General features: G+C 47.7%; 1 non-coding gene across 1 annotated transcript; it reads right to left on the bottom strand.

Moving 5' to 3' along the window:
• Window positions 1-411: 411 nt before the first annotated feature.
• On the bottom strand, window positions 412-487 carry LOC147710490 (small nucleolar RNA SNORD36). Its single transcript, XR_015296237.1, has one exon. It is a non-coding gene; the product is annotated as a small nucleolar RNA SNORD36 (small nucleolar RNA).
• Between the last annotated feature and the right edge of the window lie 8,234 nt (window positions 488-8,721).

The raw sequence follows: 8,721 nt of genomic DNA, 5'->3' as shown, positions 1-8,721 counted from the left end.
TACACAAAGTTAAAAGGGACTTATCACAGACCAGACCCTCCACCGATCCCCCACTGTCAGGCCGTGGGCCATTTGCAGTGGGGTTTGGACTCCTGTAGTGGGGATGGGTGCAGGTTTTCTAAAGGAGTTGTACGTATGATCAGCTTAGAACAAGATTCAAAAAAGAGAAATTCATTGAAATAAATAAAGGGTAATGTAACTTTATAATTAGGTATGGTAACAAGAGCTTAACATTTGCTAAAAAAACTAAAATCAGTGAAACAGTCAAAGGTTAAAGTGCCGCTATACTTAGTTGTTAAAATAAGATAAGAACAAACATTTAAAATTTGAAAAAAACATTGAAATTTACCAGTTAAACCTTAATGAGCCAACTTTAACAGAGCCCCGTTATGCACTGCTATGACCTCACATATTACATCACTCTTGAAATGCTAAATGTCATCATTGATGACATTTCAAATGACATAATCAATAACATCATTGACAAAGCCAACATTATGATACAATAAAATACATACAAATATATAACATTCTAAACAAAAATATAAACTTTAAAAAAAGTATAATTAGTAATGAATTTACAAATAATATAAATAAATGCTAAAGACATAAAAACATATTTATAAACACTACTTTAAAAAAATTCAACAAAAATGTATAACATTCTATCCAAATGGGCTACAGGAGGGAACATTTTAACACTTCACACTTCATTCTAGTTATGGGTAAAATACATATAAATGAAACATTCTATCATAACTACATTCAAGAAAAACATATATTAAAAAAATACACCAAAGCAAATAAATGTACTATTCCCCATCCAACATATGTAACGGAATGGGAACTGCTGGACATTGGATGGGTCAAATTTATTATTCCAAACACAACCTGAGCAACAGTAGGAAAAGCATTAGACTTTGAAGGGTTTAAATTGACTAGTCCCACTCCAACCTGAGTAACAAAAGGGAAAGCATTGCACTTTTCAGGAGCTCAGATTTACTAGTCCACTCCAACTCGAGCATTATTTAGGAAAGTGTTGGACTACTGAGGAGTCACATTTACTATTTCCACTTCAACCTGAGAAGGAAATGTAGGACTTTGGAGGGTTCAGATTTACCATTCCCACTTTAATCTGAGCACCAGTAAGGAATAAAAACAAATACACAAATAAACAATTTCATAATTAATAATTAATAAATAAATGTATGTGTTAAGAAAACCAATTTATCAACATGTTTAACCCTACTTTCATACAAACACAATCACAAACCAAAAAATTTAAAAGTGCTGATTATTAAAATGTATCCCACAACAGAAAAACTCATAATATAATAAAAATATTAGCAGAAGTAATAATGAATAAATGCATTGCATGTAACAAACATATTTCACACAATTCCTATAATTCACCTATACAAACCTAACAACCAGTCAAAAAGAAATTATTTTTAAAAAGCTATTGATTTACGGATATAGAACCTACACATAAGAATTACACTACAAATATGAGCTAATACAAAGTAATGAAATAAATACATGAATATACAAATAGCAGAAATGTACCTATTACAGTTAATTAATACTTTTACATAATTAATAATCTCATTTTGAATAATAAAACATATATTTATATACACCTCCCCAACTTACCCCCTACAAATCCAACAACATGCCAAATAAAAAAAGCTAAATAAAATATAACTTTTTAAATATTACCAACCCAAAAAACTAGTAAACTGAACTTAAAGTAAGTACAAATAAGTAACAAAAAATGATCTTAAGGTGCTACACTCAAACTAATAAAACATTAAACTCCACGTTATAATAGTTTAAACAATGATATTAAAACCTTAGATATGTTTAACAAGGTAAAAAACATTTTTCTCACCTGCGACATTATGCGCCATGATATTCTGGACAATATATTTGCAATAATATTAAAGAACAGCAATATTTTTGAAACAATATTAAGGTTGGGCACCATCTTACTGACTCCTATAAAGTTCTTCCTTGAAATTCACGAGGGACTATTTCAAATCTGAAACATATATTCAGATATCACACTTTGCCACATCGTGTTATATGTATTTTACCCATAACTAGAATGAAGTGTGAAGTGTAAAAATGTTCTACGCTACAAATGGACACGACACTGTAGTATTATAAAAATAAGTATTTTTATATAAGACTTAGCACAAGACCAAATAACGGCAAAACTGTACACAATCGGAATAAATACGTTCAGGAAGGAAAAGGATAGTTCAAAGGTAGTTTCTTCTTTAGCACAAAAAGTCTTTAGTATCAAGCAAATCTTCTTCTTGGAAACACAGTTCTTAGCAACAGAGTAACTCACACGGGAGCTACACAACGCCGGGGCAAAGATAATCCACAGGTTCGGCGTCGACCGCGAGGAGCGCTACGTCGGGCCTGGAGTCACACGGACCCCCAACAACACAGTACCTTAGGAAAATGAAGCACACGATGATCAGCAGCGTCGAGCAATCCGGCGTCGCGTCTTCGGTGTCGCTCAGGCCTCAGCAGGCGTTGTCGATGATGCAGTTGCACAGAGTGAGCAGCGCTCACGGCGTCGAAGGGCACACGGTTGATGCGATCAGCAGCGGGGCAGACACGAGGTCCTCTGGAGTTAGAGCCGTACTCCCACTCACTGGCGTTGCTGCTGGCGTCGGTCGGGCCCAGCGTCCGATCGTCGTGATTGCTGGTCCTTTCAGAGGTGCTGGATTCACACTTCCAGCAAATAGCACTTTTAGCAGATGAAGTCCTTTAGCCCTGTGACTTCAGCAGGAGACTGGCACTCTTCCAGTCCTTGGAGATTTTCTTAGCAAGCGTGAGAGTACACACACAGTTCCTCTCTCCTGGTTCCTTGGCAAAAATAAAGAAGCACTGCAGGATTCCCCCAACAACAGCACACTGGCAGAAGGGGTAGGCAGTCCTTTAGATCAGCAGGCTTCTTGTCCTTGGTTACAGGGTTCCTTGTCAGAAGTGATCTGATTTCCTAGTTCAGGGGTCCTTCTCTTATACCCCTTTTCGTCTTTGATCCCTTTGTCTATGCCGGGGGTTTCCCAACACCCTGGGTCTGCGGTGGGTGGAGCTAGGTAGTAGCACCTGGCCTATTCATTGAGCCGGGCCGGGTCCTCAGACGCCCCGCAGGAGGTGGAGCCAGCATTGATACTGGCAGGAGCAGAGCTATCGCCCTCCTGGCAGGAGGTGGGGCTAGGATCGTCCATGGCAGGCACAGAGCCATCAGTCGCTTGGCAGGAGGTGGAGCCAGCATTGTATCAGGCAAGGCAGGCTATCAACAACTACTCTCCCCCTACTCTCAACGTAGATGTCCCACTCATCCCACACTGACTCATCCAGACCTCTTGGAGCCACCCAGCTCCTGTCACACACACGTAAGACCAGAAGAGACCAGATATGGTTAGACAAGAAAATAGACACTTTCTAAAAGTACTACTTTCGAACCCAGAGTCCAAAAACCATCCACACCAACGGATGCGTAATTAAACCCCGAGTTCAGGGATACCAAACTCGACATTGCACCGTGCTCTCCGAGCCAGCTAGGATCATAGCATTAATAATCCCGGCGGCCCATTCTATCCAACGGAGGGCAGGCTACCTCGCAATAGTGAAGCACGAAGATGGCGGCACTTCACTATCAGGACATGCCAACTTGGTCAGGCTTGTCCTACCTTACACTTACAATGCACCCTGCCCACGGGCCTACCATAGGGGTGACTAACATGAAGTTAAGGGAAGGTTGGAGGGGCTGGCAAGTAGGTATACCTGCGCAGCCGGCGTGACAGTGCAAGACTGCACGTGGGTCTCGCAATGACCGACCCATAGACATTCTTTTATGAGGCCGCTCCTGTGGGTGGCACAACACGTGCTGCAGGCCCACGAGCGGCATTTGTATTTACAAGCCCCGGCACTCCTGGTGCACTAGACTAGGGACTGACAGTAAACCAAATAAGCCAAACATGGATACAATAGATACATCATTTTAACATAGGGAGCACTTGCGCTATGGCACTGATCAGCAGTGACACGGCGCCCAAAGCATATACCAGCAAAACATCGTAAAACAGTAGAGGCAACCAGAAAAATGGAGGAGAGACTCAAGCCAATGATGTCAGGTCTAACACGTGTCCCCTCCAGCTGAAATGTGGGGAGAACTACCCTTAACCTAGGGAGTCCTCATCACTAAGGCGGAAAAATCTGGACAGACCATCAGCATTGGCGTGATCTGTACCAGGGCGGTGTTCCACCGTAAAGTCCATCCCCTGTAGAGCAATGGACCACCTCAACAGTTTTGGATTCTCACCCCTCATTTGCATCAACCATCTGAGGGGCCTGTGGTCTGTCTGAACCCGGAAGTGAGTCCCAAACAGGTAGGGTCTTAGCTTCTTCAGCGCCCAGACCACAGCAAATGCTTCTCTCTCTATCGCACTCCACCTCGTTTCCCTGGGAAGTAACCTCCTACTGATGAAGGCTACAGGCAAGTCTCGGCCCTCTTCATTCACCTGAGCTAGAACAGCCCCCACGCCATGCTCTGAAGCGTCCGTCTGAACAATGAATTCTTTCGAAAAGTCGGGTGCCTGGAGTATAGGTGCTGTGCACATTGCAGTTTTCAGGGTGTCAAAGGCCGTTTGACAGGCATCAGTCCAGATCACGTTTCGTGGCTGCTTCCTGGAAGTCAGCGAAGTCAAGGGGTGCACAATGTTGCCGTAATCCTTGACAAACCTCCTGTAATAACCCGTGAGTCCTAAGAAGGCTCTCACCTGCATTTGGGTTTTGGGCGGGGCCCAAGCCAGGATGGTATCAATCTTGGGTTGCAGGGGGGCCACCTTACCGCTCCCTACTTGGTGCCCCAAGTACACCACAGAACCCTGCCCAATCTGGCACTTACTGGCTTTGATTGTGAGGCCTGCTCCGCGCAGGGCCAACAACACTTCCTGGAGGTGGCGCAAGTGTTCCTCCCAGCTGGCGCTGAACACTGCGATGTCGTCCAGGTAGGCGGCACTGAATTCCTCCAGTCCAGCCAAGACCTGGTTGACCAACCTCTGGAAGGTGGCAGGGGCATTCTTCATCCCAAAAGGCATCACCCGGAACTGGTATAGCCCATCTGGTGTGGAGAATGCTGACCTCTCTTTTGCCCCATCAGTCAAGGCGATCTGCCAGTACCCAGACGTTAAATCGAACGTACTAAGGTACCGGGCAGCCCCCAACCGATCGATGAGCTCATCAGCTCTGGGGATGGGGTGCGCGTCAGTCTTCGTGACTGAATTGAGCCCTCGGTAGTCCACGCAGAACCGGAGTTCCGGTGAAGCACCAGGCGCTGCAGCCTTCGGGACCAAGACCACTGGGCTGGCCCAAGGACTGCTAGAGGACTCAATCACCCCTAACGCGAACATTTTGGAGACCTCCTCCTTAATGTACGCTCGGACCTTGTCAGTCACCCTGTAAGCCTTGTGCTTCACAGGAGGGCTGTCTCCGGTGTCAACGTCATGGACACACCAATGCGTGACACCCGGAACCAAGGAAAACAGATCCGGGAATTGCCCCAACAGTTGGTGACAATCCTGTCTCTGCTCAAGGGTCAGTGTGTCAGAGAGGACCACACCATCCACTGACCCGTCTTGCTCTTTAGCATACAGGAGGTCAGGAAGAGGCTCACTCTCCTCCTCCGTTCCATCATCTGTAGCTAGGAGCATGCCCACTTCGGACCTTTCTAAGTGGGGCTTCAAACGGTTGACATGCAGGACCCGCAAGGGGTTCCTGGGAGATTTCAAGTCCACCAGGTAGGTGACATCGCTCTTCTTCTCCACAACCTTAAACGGTCCAGTCCACCTGTCCTTGAGCGCACAAGGTTCCACAGGGGACATGACCCACACTTCCTGACCAGGCTGAAGCTCTACCAGAGTGGCATTCCGGTCGTACCATCGCTTCATCTCCTCCTGGCTGGCCTCCAGATTTGCCTGAGCAAGTTCTCTGAAGCGCCGAGTCTGGTTCCGAAAGGCCAGCATGTAGCTGTATACATCCTGGGGAGGTTTCCTGGGAGATTGCTCCCAGCCTTCCTTGACCAGACTCAAAGGTCCTCTTACCGGGTGACCGTATAAGAGCTCAAAGGGGCTGAACCCTAGAGCCTTCTGCGGCACCTCACGGTAAGCAAACAACAGGCATGGCAAGAGGACGTCCCATTTCCGACTCATTGGTTCTTCAAGACCCATAATCATGCCTTTCAGGGTCCGGTTGAATCTCTCAACCAGCCCATTTCCTTGAGGGTGGTAAGGAGTGGTGAACTTGTAGGTTACCCCACACTCCTTCCACAGGGACTTCATATAGTTCGAAATGAAGTTGGTGTCTCGGTCGGACACCACCTCTCTGGGGAACCCCATCCGGGAGAAAACACCCATCAGTGCCCGTCCCACCACGGGGGCCGTCACTGTCCTGAGAGGGATGGCTTCCGGGTACCTCGTGGCATGGTCCACCAAGACCAGGATGAACCTGTTGCCCAGGGCTGTCTTGGGGTCCAGGGGCCCAACAATGTCAATACCCACCCGGTCAAAGGGGGTGCTGACCACCGGAAAAGGTTGGAGGGGAGCCTTCTGCTTCCTTCCGCTTTTCCCACTTGCCTGGCAAGTGCGACAAGTCTTGCAATGGATGTCTACATCCCTACACATCTGAGGCCAATAAAAATGGGTGACAAGCCTGTCATAGGTCTTGTCCTGCCCCAGATGTCCAGCTAACGGTACGTCATGAGCCAAACCCAGTAGGAAGGCTCTGAAGCGCTGGGGTACCACCAGCACACGGGCTGACCCAGGCTCAGCAGCCTTAGGCTCGCTATACAGGAGGTCGTTCTCCCAGTACACAAAATGTGACCCTGACTGATCACCTGAGGATTGGGCTGAGGCCTGCTGCCTCATGCCCACAAGAGAAGGGCACACCTTCTGCTCCGCACAGAATTCCTCCCTGGAGGGACCACCATCCTGCTGCCAGTGGGTCAGCTCGGGCAGATCTCCCAGTTCGGCAATTTGTTCCCCTGTGGGCTCCAGGGCATCCCCCTCAGGGTCTACCTCCTCCTGGACCACGGGGACAACGGGGGCCGGTTTCCCGCACCTCCTGCCTCTTCTCTTCACAGCTGGGTCCTGGGCCGTACTTTCAGGCTCCGGGACCCCATCAACACCCTTACTCGCTGTCATGGATCGAGTGGTTGCACACACCCACTCTGGCACACCCAACATTTTCAAGTGCGCCGCTCGCTCCACCTTAGCCCAAGGGGAGTCTTCCAAATCATTGCCCAGGAGACAATCGACAGGCATGGCGGGCCTCACAGCAACCTGAAGAGTACCTGAAACTCCCCCCCATTCAAAGGAAACCTGAGCCACCTCACACTCTTTCTGGGAGTTATCGGCAGCTATCACGGGGTAGAATGCGTGGGGAACCACCTGCTCTCTGGACACCAAGTGACACTTAACAGCTGTCACACTCGCTCCGGTGTCTCTGAGAGCTTCCACTCTATGGCCATTAATGGTCACCCACTGCCTATATTTACTAGTGTTACTAGGCAGAGGGGGTGGAGGGACCATTTGCATGTCTCCTAGCGAGACCAGGGACATTTCTGCGGGACCCCTCCCACCATGGACAACCATCTCCTCCCCTCCCAAGGCTACACTTGCCAACTGACGAGGGGGTGCACGCGGCGGTGCATTCGAATCCTTTTTGGGACACTGGGGGTCATAAAACCGGTGTCCCACCTGCCCACAACCGTAGCAGGTTAGGGGGCCCCTATGAACAGGTTTACCCGTCGGGGCCCCTGGCTTCTTCTCAGGGGGAGGCTGGGAACCTTTCCCTTGGTTCCCTTGGGGATTACTTTGGGGCCCTTTCTGAGACTCCTTCTGTTTACCCTTGTCCCCCCCACTCTTCTGCTGGGGACCCTGCCCACCTTTGGCTGAGTCTCCCACTGGACCCTTGTGGACCCTGGTACTGACCCAGCGGTCCGCCTCCTCAGCAAGTTTTCTAGGGTTAGATATCTTGCTATCAATCAGGTGCTGGCGCAGCTCTGGAAAACAGTTATTAGACAAGTGCTCCCACGCAAACAAATCATAAAGAGCTTCATAACTTTCCACTTTGCTGCCCTTTACCCAACCATCCATGGCTCTGCAAAAATAAGACACATATTCAACCCACGTCGTACCAGGCAACTTCTTACATTCTCTAAAAGCTTGTCTGTACTGCTCGGGGGTTAAACCATATCGCAACATTAAAGCATCTTTCATATGAGCATACGACATCCTATCCGCAACAGGCATGTCTAACAGGGTATCTCTTCCCTCATTCACAAAGCGACCCCACAACCCCGCTCCCCAATTCTTCTCAGGGACCTGGTGGACCAACAATGCTAACTCATATGCTTTAAACCATTGACCAATATCTTCATTCTTATTGTAATCTTTGATCACATCTTTCGGGAAGTAAAACTTACTTTCTGCAGGTTCGGATGGAATGCTGCCACCAGAGGGATTCAACTCTAACTTTTTAGCTTGGATATCCACTTCCCTCAACCTGGCTTCACGCTCCAAAGCTAACTTCTCTCGTTCAAACTCCAACTTTTTGATCTCTAAATCAGCTTCCCTTCTACCTCTTGCATTTTCTAACTCCAACTGCCCATTTATTTTTAGCCTTGCCATCTCCATGTTG

Source organism: Lissotriton vulgaris, chromosome 5, assembly GCF_964263255.1.
Source record: "Lissotriton vulgaris chromosome 5, aLisVul1.2, whole genome shotgun sequence".
Taxonomy (NCBI): domain Eukaryota; kingdom Metazoa; phylum Chordata; class Amphibia; order Caudata; family Salamandridae; genus Lissotriton; species Lissotriton vulgaris.
The sequence above is the reverse complement of the archived record's forward strand: the minus strand, read 5'-3'. Positions and strand labels throughout refer to the sequence as shown.